Raw genomic sequence first — 14,285 nt, 5'->3', positions numbered from 1 at the left:
TTTGGCTTAAACACCCACTTACATCCTATGATATTCATCCGAGCTGTTCTTGGAACTAATATCCAAGTTTGATTCATATGCGGGGCATTCATTTCCTCAAGCATGGCTCGAGTCCAGCCCTCATGGGCCAGGGCTGATTTAAGTGATTTCGGCTCACTTGGAACATTGTATTCAGCTAAGCAAGCATACCTAGGATTTGGTTTAACTATGCCGGACCGAAGGCGAGTCCGCATAGGATGTACAGAGGTGTCATAGGGATGGTGGGAGGAGGAACTTGGATGGTCTCGAGCATCAACAGGAATGCTTGGTGCTGCATTATCTGAAGCGTAACTCCCCGATGCCTCGGGATCGGTAGTAGGCTGTGATGGTGACAATGACATATGTTTGCATTGCTCGGTGATATATGGGACACGAATTTGGCCAACTTCCAGAGTTCCATTTTCCTGTAAATGACCGGTGGTATAGATAGTGGGATGTTGCATTGGACTCAATTTGTTAGAATCCAGAAAAGCTACGTCATCAACCCATTTTCGATACAAAGAAGTGTAGTGAGGATAGTCGCCATTTAGTTTCTTGGTAAAAGGAAAGAAACATTCATCAAACCTCACATTTCGACCGACATATATTCTACCATCGGTAGGGACTAGACAACGATAACCCTTATGACGCTCACTACATCCCAAGAATACACATGTAAGGGATCGAGGATCAAACTTGTATTGTGCATAGGGTCCGAGACAGGGATAACAAGCACAACCAAAGACCCTAAGATGATCATAGCTCGGTATTTGCTTAAACAATTTGCTGTAAGGTGAGTCCATCCGTAGCTTTGGAGTTGGAAGTAAGTTAATGATGTAGTTGGCAGTCAAAAAGGAATCAACCCAATATTGCAGTGGAGTTCTAGCATGGTAGAGCATAGTCGGGCCCAATTCTACCACATGACGGTGTTTCCTCCGGGAAATCCCATTCTGTTCGGGGGTGTAGGGGCAAGATATGTACTGTTTAATGCCACTAGTTGCCAAGTGATTCTGAAATCTGGTGCTAGTGAATTCACCTCTCCCATCACATTGAAAAGCTTTAATTTTATGATCAAGTTGGTTTTCCACGTACTCATGAAACATAAGAAAAATATTATAGAAGTCCGACTTCAACTTCATTGGATAAAGCCAACTATAGCGAGAAAAATTGTCCACAAAGACAACATAAAATTTGAATCCTTGAAATGAAGTTACCGGTGATGGACCCCAAATATCACATGAGAGAAGTTAAGGTATAGAAGAAAAGGAAGAATGTAAAAGGCAGGGGATGAACTCAAGTTTCCATTCATCATCATCGCAGAATACTCGTATAAGCTTTTCTTCATCCGAGAGCACACACTCTCTCTCGTGCCTTCTACAATTTATATTACATGTTTAGATCTCAATCAACCAATCTTGGAGTGACAGCTCACGTACGGGGAGAAGTGAGGAAAGATGAAAAAATAACAGAAAGTGGGAATCTTGGCCACGTCTCTATTTTCGCTCGCCCTTAACAGGAGGTCGTTATGCAGAGGAGGCCATTATGCAGAGTTCCACTCAACGGTTGACACGTGTTGGAGGCTACAGCAGTAGATTTTCTCCTTCTCTCTCCTTGGCTGAAGTCGTGGCACCGGGGGTTATATTCTCAATAGAGAAGCCGACCGCTTTATGTCCCGTCAACTCAAGTGTCCCAACATGGTTCATGTGCTGCATGAGTCTCTATCTTGCTGGTTGTAAAAAAATTTTCAATGCACAAGGATTGACAAACAAAGAAATATCGAAAGACTTTTGTTCTTTTCTCTCGAATCACCCCTTGGATAGAGACGCACCTTCTTGAACAGCTGAATAGTCCCATAACCCCGTTAAATCTACAAGCAGGCACCAAAGGTATCATTCCTACAGAAATTTAAGAGATTGAAGATATTTAATTTACCATTTCTGATCTCCAACAAAAAATGTTTCTGAATGGCATGACTCTAGAACCAAACTTGAGAAATTTGGAATCTTCCATTCATGCGAATGTGAGGATGTACCCTTTTTTAGTGTGTAAGACGTTCCCCGATGCCCGAGTTCTCGATGACAAAAACCTCCACACCGAAGACGCACGTGTCATCAACAAGGTACCCGTTCAACCGATTCTTGAAAGTTTCTAGAGGCACAAATCTTGGAATACCCCACGTGGACCTCATGGCACGTAACCTCGTGGTGATCCCTAGTGTAAATTTTTCATAAAGTTACAACCAAAGCTGCATTTAGCATTTTCCTCGAAATTAATACGTGGAAATGGTTACCTTCTTTTACCAAGTATGTGTCGCGAATTTGATCAAACACAAAGAACCTAACGACTGCATTCATGTCCGAGCCAACCTTCAAAGGACTGGTCTTGGAAACCGCGAGATATATAGATACATGACCTTCTCCGTTTCTGCTCTTGTCTCCATTGGGATAGAGAATCGGTCTCCCGCAACAATCAGACGACTTTAAGGGTGGGTTTGGTTCAGCATTTGAAATGAGCTTTGAGAAAATGCAAATGCCTTCAACCTAAAAGGGTTTAGAAAAATGCTAATTGAGTTTGGTAAAATCTCATTTGAAAATAGACTTTGGGTTGAATGGTGTTCGGTAAAAACACCATTCCAAAAGGGCTTTGAATGTACTTTTTTAATTTTTAATTTAAAAAAATTACCCATTGACGGGCTGGCGAAGAAGATAAATAGTAAAAAGGAAGGCAAAATTGAAAATATAGAGAATCGATGAGGTTAGTTTTGAAACGAAAAAAAATCTCTTAGTATTTGGTCAAATGTTGAAAGCCCAATGTTGGTCCCTACCAACATTGGGCTTGCAGTCTTCCCAAGGCCAACATTTGGTCAAATGCTGGTTTAAAAATGAACCAAATATTTCAGTATTATTCCAATGGGCTTTGGAGACTGAAAGCCCATTATGAATGCTGAATCAAACTCACCCTAAGTAGTAATAACCACAGAATTCAATCAAATAAATCATACAAACATTGAGAGAGAGAGAGAGAGAGAGAGAGAGAGAGAGAGAACACCATTGATGACCTCCAGATTCGAAGTCATTAGTTTCAAACATGTCCATGTCGTTGTCTGAAAACGGAGAGAAGGAATCTATCTTGAATACAAAATGTGCAGGCGAGACACCTGTGTACTCCGTAGTTATTCTTGTGCGGCTAAACAATCAAGCCCAACAAACAAAAGAAAGAGAAACCAACTGAAGCGCTCATGTCCAAGAATCAAAAAATTGTCTCCCGATTTAGAAAAGCTAAACGCGAATCAACATACCATCATCAGCTTCGACGGCCATTTTCCTGCTTTACTCTCTCGTTTCTTCTTCTGTTTCTGAGGCCTCAACTTTTGGTGATTCTTGACGGTTTCTGGTCAGCGGTGTTATGTACCGAATGGAAGGAACAGATATATAGAGAGGCTTCTTCTTCGTTTTCCAAGATTCAGTCGCTTGGTTTCTCTTGAAAGAAATGAAGCGATGGAACGAAGGAGAACGCATTAACACCTACTACCCACCAATTTTAATCTTGACCTGAAAAATAAAATGATAATTGCTGTCCCAGTCTAAACTTTTTGCGTTGCTTTTTGGCTCATATGTTTTTTGCACCGTGATCTTGAGAAGTCGCCATGGTTTTGTACATTTGCCTTTCTTAATGAGATGCCATTGCACTAGTTAACCATCCGACCTTAAAAAGAATTTTTACTCATTACCAAAGCGCTGCCTATCTCGCGGTATGCGCAATCGCTGCATTGAAAATGAAATAATTTCTTCATTGGTCAGAGTTAATCAATGTCTCGAAGGCACTCGTTACTAAGACCATATTTATATGTCATATGCGATCTAATTCGTTGTACTTTACATCTAACATCACAAGAAATTCAAATCTCTTGGCTTGACAAATCTCCACGGCTGCCCTCGCTAAATTTTGATTGGCTCTATATTAGGTTTTGGAGTTGGAATACGTGCAAGGAGTCGGAATTATGCCCTTATGATTTTGAAGGATGCTTGGAAAGTTTGGGCTTGTTGGGTCTAGAGAAACTCCTCGGACAGGGATCTGTCATCCGCAAATTATTTCGAAAGTGAACCATTTTCTCTCTTGGGCTTGCTTCTCTGAACAACGGGGTCCCTTTGACTCGTCTTAAAGGGTACGCTTTGGTCGGGCTTGATTCGATTTGGTATTGTTAGGGAGCGCAGGACAAAAGTCCGATACCGTCAACATATCAAGTTGAACTCATTTTCACTTGGGAATAGTTCAAAAAAGGGCCTAAAGTGACTTTATTTTCTCAAAAAAGGGCCCATAGTGAATGTTGTTTCAAAGAAGGGCCTGAAGTGCCCAATCTTGTTTCAATGAAGGGCCTGAAGTGCCCAACCTTGTTTCAATGAAGGGCCTGAGGTCGACGGCCGGCTATCGGGAACTATTTCCGGCAATTGAACAAGGTTATTTTTGTCCAAAAAAATTAAAATAAAAAAAGACCCAAAACTCTAAAATTAAAAATCGCAGGCGGAAAAGGGAGGGTTTCCGGCGTTCTCTTCTTCTCTTCTCTGACCCACGCTCATCATCGTCCAGGGAGGCGGGGGCGTGCAACCAGGCGGCGGCATGCGAAGAGGCGGCGACGGCGCCGGAGGCTTGGGACCGGGAGGCAGCGGCGACCTCCAAAGGTGAGGATTTGGAAAGAAATTAGAAAATTCCTCCTCCTAGGGTTCACAAAGAACCTTTGTCCCCAATTCAAAAATCGATTCGATTGTGTTTGGCGTTTTATCTCCGGGATCGGACCGACGTCCGGTGGCGCTGTCGCTATGCAACCACCAGCACAACGATTGTCTGTCTCGGCTCATCTACACCGATAATAGCTGCCTTAGTTGCTGTTCCTTTAAGATTTTTATTTTTCGGTAAAAAATGCTCCTTTAAGATCACTTGTGATATTTGTGTATCTATCACCAGCTGCTTCTTCCATCCGATTCACGTTAGAGCTTGACTTAATCTTTGGTGGGAGCATTAACTATTGCATCATAAGCTCCTATGATAGCATGTCCACTGTGTTGAGCTTGACTTAATTTTCTAATCTTGCTGCTTTTCTATTTATACGCAAAGGACATCTGCAGTAAGAAACTTCTGGGGCTTTTTTTCAAATTGCATACAAAAAAATTTTTATTTACCATTTTAGGGGAGAGAAAACTTATTTTCCGTTTAGGGGTCCGCTCGGTAGTCTTATTGCCGAGCGGCCACCCGGCCGCCACCCCCATTGCCGAGCGGGGCGGGCGGGCCCCCCCTCCCCCCTTCCCCCTTCCCCCTTCCCCCTTCCCCTGCCGGCCCCGCCGCCCCTCCCCACCCCCGGCCCCGATTCCGGCCCGGCGATTTCGTCCTCGTAAGAAATTATTTTCTAAAAAAATTATAAAAGCTCGGAGAAATTAGTAAATGGCAACATTCAACTAGCCATAGACAATTCGGGGTATTTTCTTTGACGACTTTTGAAAATGACGATTTTGCCCTTATGGCAAATTGTCTTCGAAAAAAATTGAAAAAAATGTCAAAAATGGCCATAATGAACATGTCATGCACGATTCAAGGTATTTTGGCCGACGACTTTTAGAAAATGACGGTTTTGCCCTTCCGGCAATTTGTCTTTCAAAAAAATTATAAAAAATCTCAAAAATTAGTAAATGACCATAATCGACCGGCCATGGACGATTCGGGTTATTTTGGCCGACGACTTTTAGAAAATGACGGTTTTGCCCTTCCGGCAAATTGTCTTTTAAAAAAATTATAAAAAATCTCAAAAATTAGTAAATGACCATAATCAACTGGCCATGGACGATTGGGGATATTTTGGCCGACGACTTTTAGAAAATGACGGTTTTGCCCTTCCGGCAAATTGTCTTTTAAAAAAATTATAAAAAATCTCAAAAATTAGTAAATGACCATAATCAACTGGCCATGGACGATTGGGGGTATTTTGGCCGACGACTTTTAGAAAATGACGGTTTTGCCCTTCCGGCAATTTGTCTTTCAAAAAAATTATAAAAAATCTCAAAAATTAGTAAATGACCATAATCGATCGACCATGGACGATTCGGGTTATTTTGGCCGACGACTTTTAGAAAATGACGGTTTTGCCCTTCCGGCAATTTGTCTTTCAAAAAAATTATAAAAAATCTCAAAAATTAGTAAATGACCATAATCGACCGGCCATGGACGATTGGGGGTATTTTGGCCGATGACTTTTAGAAAATGACGATTTTGCCCTTCCAGCAAATTGTCTCCCAAAAAAATTGTAAAAAGAAAATTGCCACAATCAACTGGCCATGGACGATTCAGGGTGTTTTGTTCTACTCGGCGTTTTTTTAAAAAGGAAATCATTATTTTTGTTAAGTTTTTAATAATTATTATTTTATTTATAAATTGTTTCTTTTGAAGGTTATTTTATTAGTGTAATTAATTCAGAATATTGATAAAATGAAAGTCTTGAGATATATGAAAAACATGCTATTTTCATAATAGATAATAATCGGACTGTCACAATTACATGTACTAACGATGTCGTCTTCCTACATGACCTCCCGTTCCGCAACGTGGCTCTCTTCGGTGCTCGCGGCATCTAGTATTGTACGGACGAGGAGGAGGCCGAGGAGGAGGATCCGACCGAGGAGGATGTGTAGATGATGAAGGCATATCTTGTGAAAATATGCCCCGCCCGCACGGTACATATCCTTCCGTAGAGAAGCTTGAATAAAAAGGAGGGAAATCGGGTACATACGAAGTAGGAGAAGGAGCTGGAGTCTCAGGATCGGGAAATGCAAAAGTAGATCCCTCGGGAAATGGGGCGGCAAAAGGGGTGAATCCAACATTGAAACCTGTCTGGTCTAATCCCGGAGCGAAACCCGGGCCGTATGCTATTTGACATGATGCAAGACGACACAAGAGATCGACTTATTCGGAGATCGACTTTGACATGATGCAAGACGACACAAGAGCCAAGCCGGGCCGTATGCTATTTGATCCATCAAAAGAATTTGATGTTGGCATGTTGTTTCCATCACGGGACGCGGTGCGGTTGGCTGCGAAAGAGTACTCCCTTAGGAGAAATCAAAATTTTCGCAGTTATTTGACAAAGAAAGACGAATATGTGATAAAGTGTGGCAATTCAAATGGACCATGTGGTTGGAGGCTCCGCGCGATTGCTAAATCGGGTGGCATGTTTTGGAAAATAAGTAAATATAATGGGCCACATACATGCGGTTCTCCGCAAATGTCACGGGATCATCGGCACCTTGACCAAAAGTACCTCTGCAGCCAAATAGAAGCAATGGTCGCTGCCCAACCAGATATCAAAATCAAGCCACCGATGGCGGAGATTCAAGATAAGCCGCAATTCGAACCTACTTACCGTAAAACCTGGAAGGCCAAACAAATGGCGATCGCCAGACAATTTGGAGATTGGGATGAATCATACGGTAGGTTGAGGACGTGGATGATCGAAATGAAGAGTCGGAATCCAGGTTCACATTTTGTGATCGATGATCATATCAACCTAGATCGTGGCTGCACGGTTTTGAACCGGATGTTTTGGACTTTCAAGCGGACGATTGAAGGCTTCAAAAGTTGTCGTCCCGTGATTTTTGTTGATGGTACATTTTTGTACGGAAAATACGAAGGAACCCTCCTTTGTGCGGCCTCCCTTGATGGAAATAATCATATTTTCCCGCTGGCATTTGCTGTACTCCATCGGGAAAATGTTGATAATTGGACTTGGTTTATGAATCTGTTGCGGAGATATGTCACTAGGAGAGATGATATTTGTGTAATATCGGACAGACATATCGGTATTCAACGAGCAATGGAGACAGCACGGTGGCGTCCTCCACATGCCCACCATAGATATTGCATTCGGCACATTGCCAGCAACTACAACAAACACTTCAAAAATGCCGAAGGGAAAAAACTTATTCGGACGGCGGGTAAATTCTCGAATTTGTAAATTTTAAGAAAATACGTATGGAAAAATTTGAGTACAAAGTACTAATTAATGTTGTCTTGTACAGCTTACGCGAACCAACGTCGAAAGTTCGACCAATTCATGAGCCAAATTAGGGAGTTTGATCCGGCCACACCCGCATGGTGCGATCAGATTCCAAGAGAAAAATGGACAAAGGCTTATGATGAAGGGAGGAGATATGGATCGATGACGACAAATTTAGTCGAATCGGTCAATGGGATGTTGAAGGGTTTCCGTGGTCTACCAATAGCAGCCATGGTCGACAAGATATTCTATCGGTTGGTGCACTATTTTGATACGAGAAGAACAATGTATAGGATGCAGAAAGACAACCGGTGGAAATATACGGAATTTGCCGGTGTCACGCTCCGGAAGAACAGTCAAAAAGCAAATAGGCATGTCGTCACGTGTTTCGACTACGATAGAGGCGTTTTCGAAGTGACAACTGGACGTGACAAATCCCGAGGTTCGGGGGGCCACAAACACATAGTGCGCCTACACTTGAGAACGTGCACATGTGGGAAATTTGAAGGATTGAAAATCCCATGTTCACACGTCATGGCAGCATGTCAAGCGTATGGCATTGATTACGAACCATACGTAGATGAATTCTATACTTTAGAGAAAACCCTTCAAGCTATCGGTATATGTTTAATCCGTTGGGGCATCTTCATTACGAGCTTGAACCTGAAGAACCGCCATTAGTGCCGGACACGAGTCGTATTCGGAAGAAAGGAAGGCCCCGTACATCACGGATCCGGAATGAGATGGATCGGAGAAGCGCGAGCGATAGCTCTTCGCGAAATCATTGCACACACTGCGGAAAATCAGGGCACAATAGGAAAACTTGTGCACATAGATCGACCGGAGAGTAGATCATACTTGCTCGATCCTTATGTATTTCATTCCTATGCGTTGTAAGGATGATCGTATTTCTATGTTATAAAATCACTGTGAGTGCCGAGCAAGACCCATTGTGGAGAGAGAGAGAGAGCAGAGTGCTGCTCTCTCTCTCTCTCCACGATCCTCCGCACTCTGCTCTCTCTCTCTCTCCAAGTGCTCTGCACGCTTTAGTGGAGAGAGAGAGCAGAAAGCAGAATTCTGCTATGCACTAATGCGGAGCAGAATTCTGCTCTGCACCGCACGCTTTAGTGCAGAGTTGAATTTCTGCTCTGCACTAAAGCGTGCAGAAAAAAAAAAAAAATAAGACACGGTGCGAAGAGAGCAAAACTGCTCTCTCTGTTTGTTGTCTTGCTCGGCACTGTGAGTGCCGAGCAAGACAGGTGCTCGGCACTTGTGGTGCCGAGCGGCCACTCGGCTCGGCGGTTAAACCGCCGAGCAGGCCGCACGCTCGGCGTTGTGGATGCCGAGCGGGTTCCGCTCGGCATTGTGACCGCCGAGCGGACCCCTAAACGGCAAATATCTTTTCTCTCCACTAAAATGGTAAATAAATTTTTTTTTGTATGCAATTTGAAAAAAAGCCCAAACTTCTGTCCGCCCCCTTTTTGTGCTTTGTTTCTTTGGTAACTAGGCTTTGCTCTGCTTGCATGATTTAACTCGCAGAATTTCGATGAGTGAGTTAAAATATATTGATATTGGCTGCTTTGAATATCCCGCTTTGGCTTTGGCTTTGGCTTTGGCTTTGTTTTATGCGGTTGCTAGTTAGTTTACCGACCGGTAGAGATATTGCAAAATTACGATGCATCTACACATTTTGACAACACGGCGACTAATGAGCTTGCGATGTACAGCAGAAAATGTGGAAATGTAACTCGATTTTATGCTTTTCTCACTTGTAGGAAAAAGCTATAAGAATGAAGAAACAATAATACAAGATTCTCCCTATTAGATGTTTGGTATCTGTTCTCCGATTTTGTAATCATCCAGCTAAACGTTTGTTTCGGCCTAATATTGATATTCTTCTCTGGGCTCTCTTTTCATCTCCTTCATTCGCTATTCTATTTTACTGTTGTGTTTAAAGGTTGGAGTCTCCCATCATTAAGCTCTTGGGGTATAATCACCATTATCTCCGTTAGAATCTTATTGACAGGTATGTTATGGATTTTTATTTTGCTTGTTCTTTTTAGTTATGGGTTAGGCCTTGCCAATAGTTTACTTAAAAAACTCAGATGCAGTAATCTTTTTAGGAGAAATCCATATGTGCTTTCCTTTGTCATAAAAATTTTCGTGCTCGTACTTTATCTTGTTTTGACTAATGATTTATTTTGCAGTTCAATCGTAGGCAAAGAGGAGGATGTAAGGACCTCAACATGAAAGAGTTGAAGACAAGCAACTTTTTTGAGATACTCGGGACCAACAACATCAACTCTTTTTATTTTACCGTTAGTTGATATATATGGGTATGTTTTGGAAGCATCTTAAAGTATGTATAGGCCTAAAAGTGTTGAGAAGATTTCTTGTGTTGGGAGGTTTCTCTTTTTCATCAAACAATGTGGATCATTTCAAATTTATCTAATGCTATTTAGTATGTTGAGAATGCTCTCTCGGAAGAATGCTCAACATTGCAGAATGCTTGCTTTCCGTCATTGGCAATAGATCCACCACCATCATAATCAAGCAGTCATCATCTATGGTCATCAACAACTCAACTTTAAATAATTGAATTTACTAAAATATAATATTTGCATTACAAAAAGATATAACACCATACAAGTTCACAACTTCAATATGTGGGCACTGCGCAACACTCAATATAAAGCTCCAAAAGACACCTACAAAGAACAATAATCACGGCCCTCCAACATCTTTCTAAGGGTAGTACATTATCAAAACTTCTAATAAAATCTTCTTCTTTTTCGCCACATCCATCGGGGTATGTGAAATGCAATTGTTGAGCAACAGGTGGCTATTGAGCCGTGCTATAAGCGTCGGGGAGGCAAACATGACCTGGCATTCCCTCGATGCCACCATCGGCGGTTTTCAGATACATCTAGCTGCGGGCAAAGTGCCAATTGGTATTGCCCACTGAAGCTTTTGAAGCTAGTCGTGTAACCATTTGATAGCTTACTGAGGTTTTGAAGGTTCGATCGCTGGCGTCCGAGTAATCATAAGAAGATTGGATAAAAAACTTCAGATGGAATTATAATTTAAAGCCATAAAAGAAAAAAAGGCAGATCATTAGCAGAAAAAAAGGCGGATCACGAGCAGAATGTACCCGTCAGCCAAGACGCACTATGAATTGAGCGAGGGGTGGTTCTTGTTTAGAAATCCTCGTACATATACCGATTTCTCTCCACCAATAGGCCTCTGCCCAAAAAAAAAAAAAAAAAAAAGAAGATCCGAAGCTATCGATCCTCCTAGCATGTCGCACAACATCTCCACCTTCGAATCAACTATGGTTGGCTTGGAGGTCGAAGCTTTCTTCCCAGCTGGAGAACTACCAAGATCGAGGATATCTTTTCCAAAGTCTCAGATTCCATCAACGAGTTAGTAAACAAGGCAGAAAGCAATCTGAGAAGCACTTTAGATTCTATTTATTCCTCGGTGGAAACCGCTATCAAAGGAGCTAATGGTGCAATAGTTACTGCTCCCACCAAATTGTTCTCTAAAGTGAATCAGATGGAAGAAGCAGCTGGTGATGGCTACACAATATCACAAGTGATCTTAAAGGAGCATTTTTTACCAAAAAAAAAATTTTTCTTAAAGGAGCAGCAACTATGGCAGCCATTCCTGGTGTTGATGCGCTGAGAGAGACAATCATTGTCTTGGCGATCGCACATCGCCCGCGCCACCGGACCTCGGCCGAGCCTCGGAGGTAAAACGCCAGACACAATCGAATCGATTTTTGAATTGGGGACGAAGGTTCTGTGTAAACCCTAGGAGGAGGAATTTTCTAATTTCTTTCCAAATCCTCACCTTTGGAGGTCGCCGCCGCCGCCCGGTCGCAAGCCTCCAGCGCCATCGCCGCCTCTTCACATGCCGCCGCTTGGTTGCACGGCCCCAGCTCCCTGGCCATTGATGAGCGTGGGTGTCACGACCCGAACCCTGCGAGCTCATCGACATCCCACCCGGCCACACTTATGTACAGTCCTCCAGGATCCAAAGGCCAACAAATTCATGCGGAAGCAAAAACAAATCCCCGTACAGAAACAATGAACATCACGATGACTTGGGACGGTAAAAACAAACTTATATACGTATCCACACGTTCTATACAATTTTCCAAATCTATGGCTTCGGAGGCCACTGTACAAGCCTATGACCACTAAAACAAAAAGATTACATGGTCGAAGCCTACTATACATCCCAAATAAAACAGCCAGCAAAAGTCAAGAGGCCAACTACCCTAGGCCTCGTTCTCGCTATCCGGTACTATATCATCTCTTGCCTCCAGCTCATCCTCGTCAAGCTCGGGTGGCTGTTCCGCATCCGATGGCTCTACAACCTCCCATCTTCTCCCGGTACCATGACATTAGGGAATACCGAATCTCCCGGGCGAACACTCATGGCTGAGGCGGGTGGTCCGAAAAACAACGAACCCACGACGGGGTGAGATAAAATCTCGATAAGCTAGCCCCTAATCCTAGATTAGGGCTCTAGTGCCTCCAGACACATTTTTCAGTGAACAATTTCCAATAATTCTTCTTTCTTCCCAAAAATTCCACAATTTAATTCCAGAAAATTCCGTTCTTTCTCCGAAAATTCTCACACCTTCTCCAATATTCTACGTTACTCCCGTTTCGGCGTTCCACGCCTCAGCCTAACAATAAAATATTCTACGTGCTCTCGGGGCCCGTTTTTAGCACACCAGGCCATAATATAAATGTCCACCTTACTCCAAAAATTTCCACGTTACCCCGAAAATATTCCACGGCACTCCGAAAATATTCCACGTTACTCCGGAAGTATTTCACGTTGCTCCAGAATATTCCACGTTACTCCGGAAATATTCCACGTTACACCAGAATATTCCACGTTACTCCACCGCCATCAAATAAGTTCATAACATTGAGCCTCGGACCTTTATGGAACACGGCTCTATATATATACCAGGGTCTCGGACACATAGGAATACGACCCACGGATCTCGGTCTCGGACACATAGGAACACGACCGGATCAAGTCTCGGACAATTAGTCGAACACGGCTCACTTTGGTCTCGGACGACTTAATTGAACACGACTTTCTTACTTTCTCGGTCTCAGACAATCAAACGAATACGGCTCACTTTGGCCTCGGACGACTTGATTGAATACGACCCTCACATTTCCTCGGTCTCAGACAATCGGACGAATACGGCTCACTTTGGCCTCGGACGACTTGATTGAATACGACCCTCACATTTCCTCTGTCTCGGACAATCGGACGAATACGGCTCACTTTGGCCTCAGAGGACTTGATTGAATACGACCTTATCATTTTCTTAGAATAGTTCGGGACCACGTGATTTACTCACGTTAGAGAATTAATAATTCGGGATCACCCGATTAATCCACACTAAACCAAATATTAATTCATACTACCCGATCAATTAACACTACCATAGTATCCAATCCACGTCATGCGACCATATTACGCTAACGTAGCAATTTATAAATCACGTACCATTAAAATTATACTAATGTGGAAATTTATCACGGCCGAACAATAATAATTTTCTAACATATAACATAATTCTACTATAGTACTAAACTATAGTACTAATGCCACATTTATTTAGTACCATGGCATAACAACTTTATATCACATAAAAGTAACCCTAGTTAATATATTAACTAACCATGGTTAAAAAAATTAACTAGAGTCAAATACTAACCTAACCTTGGTTAAACAATAGCATAAAGTAACTCTAGTTAGGGCATAAAGTAACCATAGTTAAACTTTGACCACTATTATCTTCTTGACTTTACTATTCATGCAAGAACAAGCTCTCTCTCCTCCAAATATTCATTCTCGGCCAAGGCATAAAAATGGCCAAAAACAACCAATTTTTCACCCAAATCTACCAAATCTCAAGTCCATTAGCATCCTAGATACCTAATATAAGGTTAGGGACCAACTTACCACTATTTTAGCAAGTTTTCCGGCGAGAAACCAAGAAAAATTTTGACCCTAATCCGGCGGCTCCGGCAACTCCTCTTGACCGGCTTTAACCCACGGAAATCCGGCGACTCCGAGTAACTCACGGCGGTAGTCGAGCTCCGGCGGTTCAAGGCGACACCGGCGGTTGTTTGAAGAATTTTCGATGAGGGAGAGAATGAGCAAGGGTGAGTTCGGCCAAGAGAGGGAGTGA

This window comes from Rhodamnia argentea, chromosome 7 (genome assembly GCF_020921035.1).
Source record: "Rhodamnia argentea isolate NSW1041297 chromosome 7, ASM2092103v1, whole genome shotgun sequence".
Taxonomy (NCBI): Eukaryota; Viridiplantae; Streptophyta; class Magnoliopsida; order Myrtales; family Myrtaceae; genus Rhodamnia; species Rhodamnia argentea.
The sequence above is the reverse complement of the archived record's forward strand: the minus strand, read 5'-3'. Positions refer to the sequence as shown.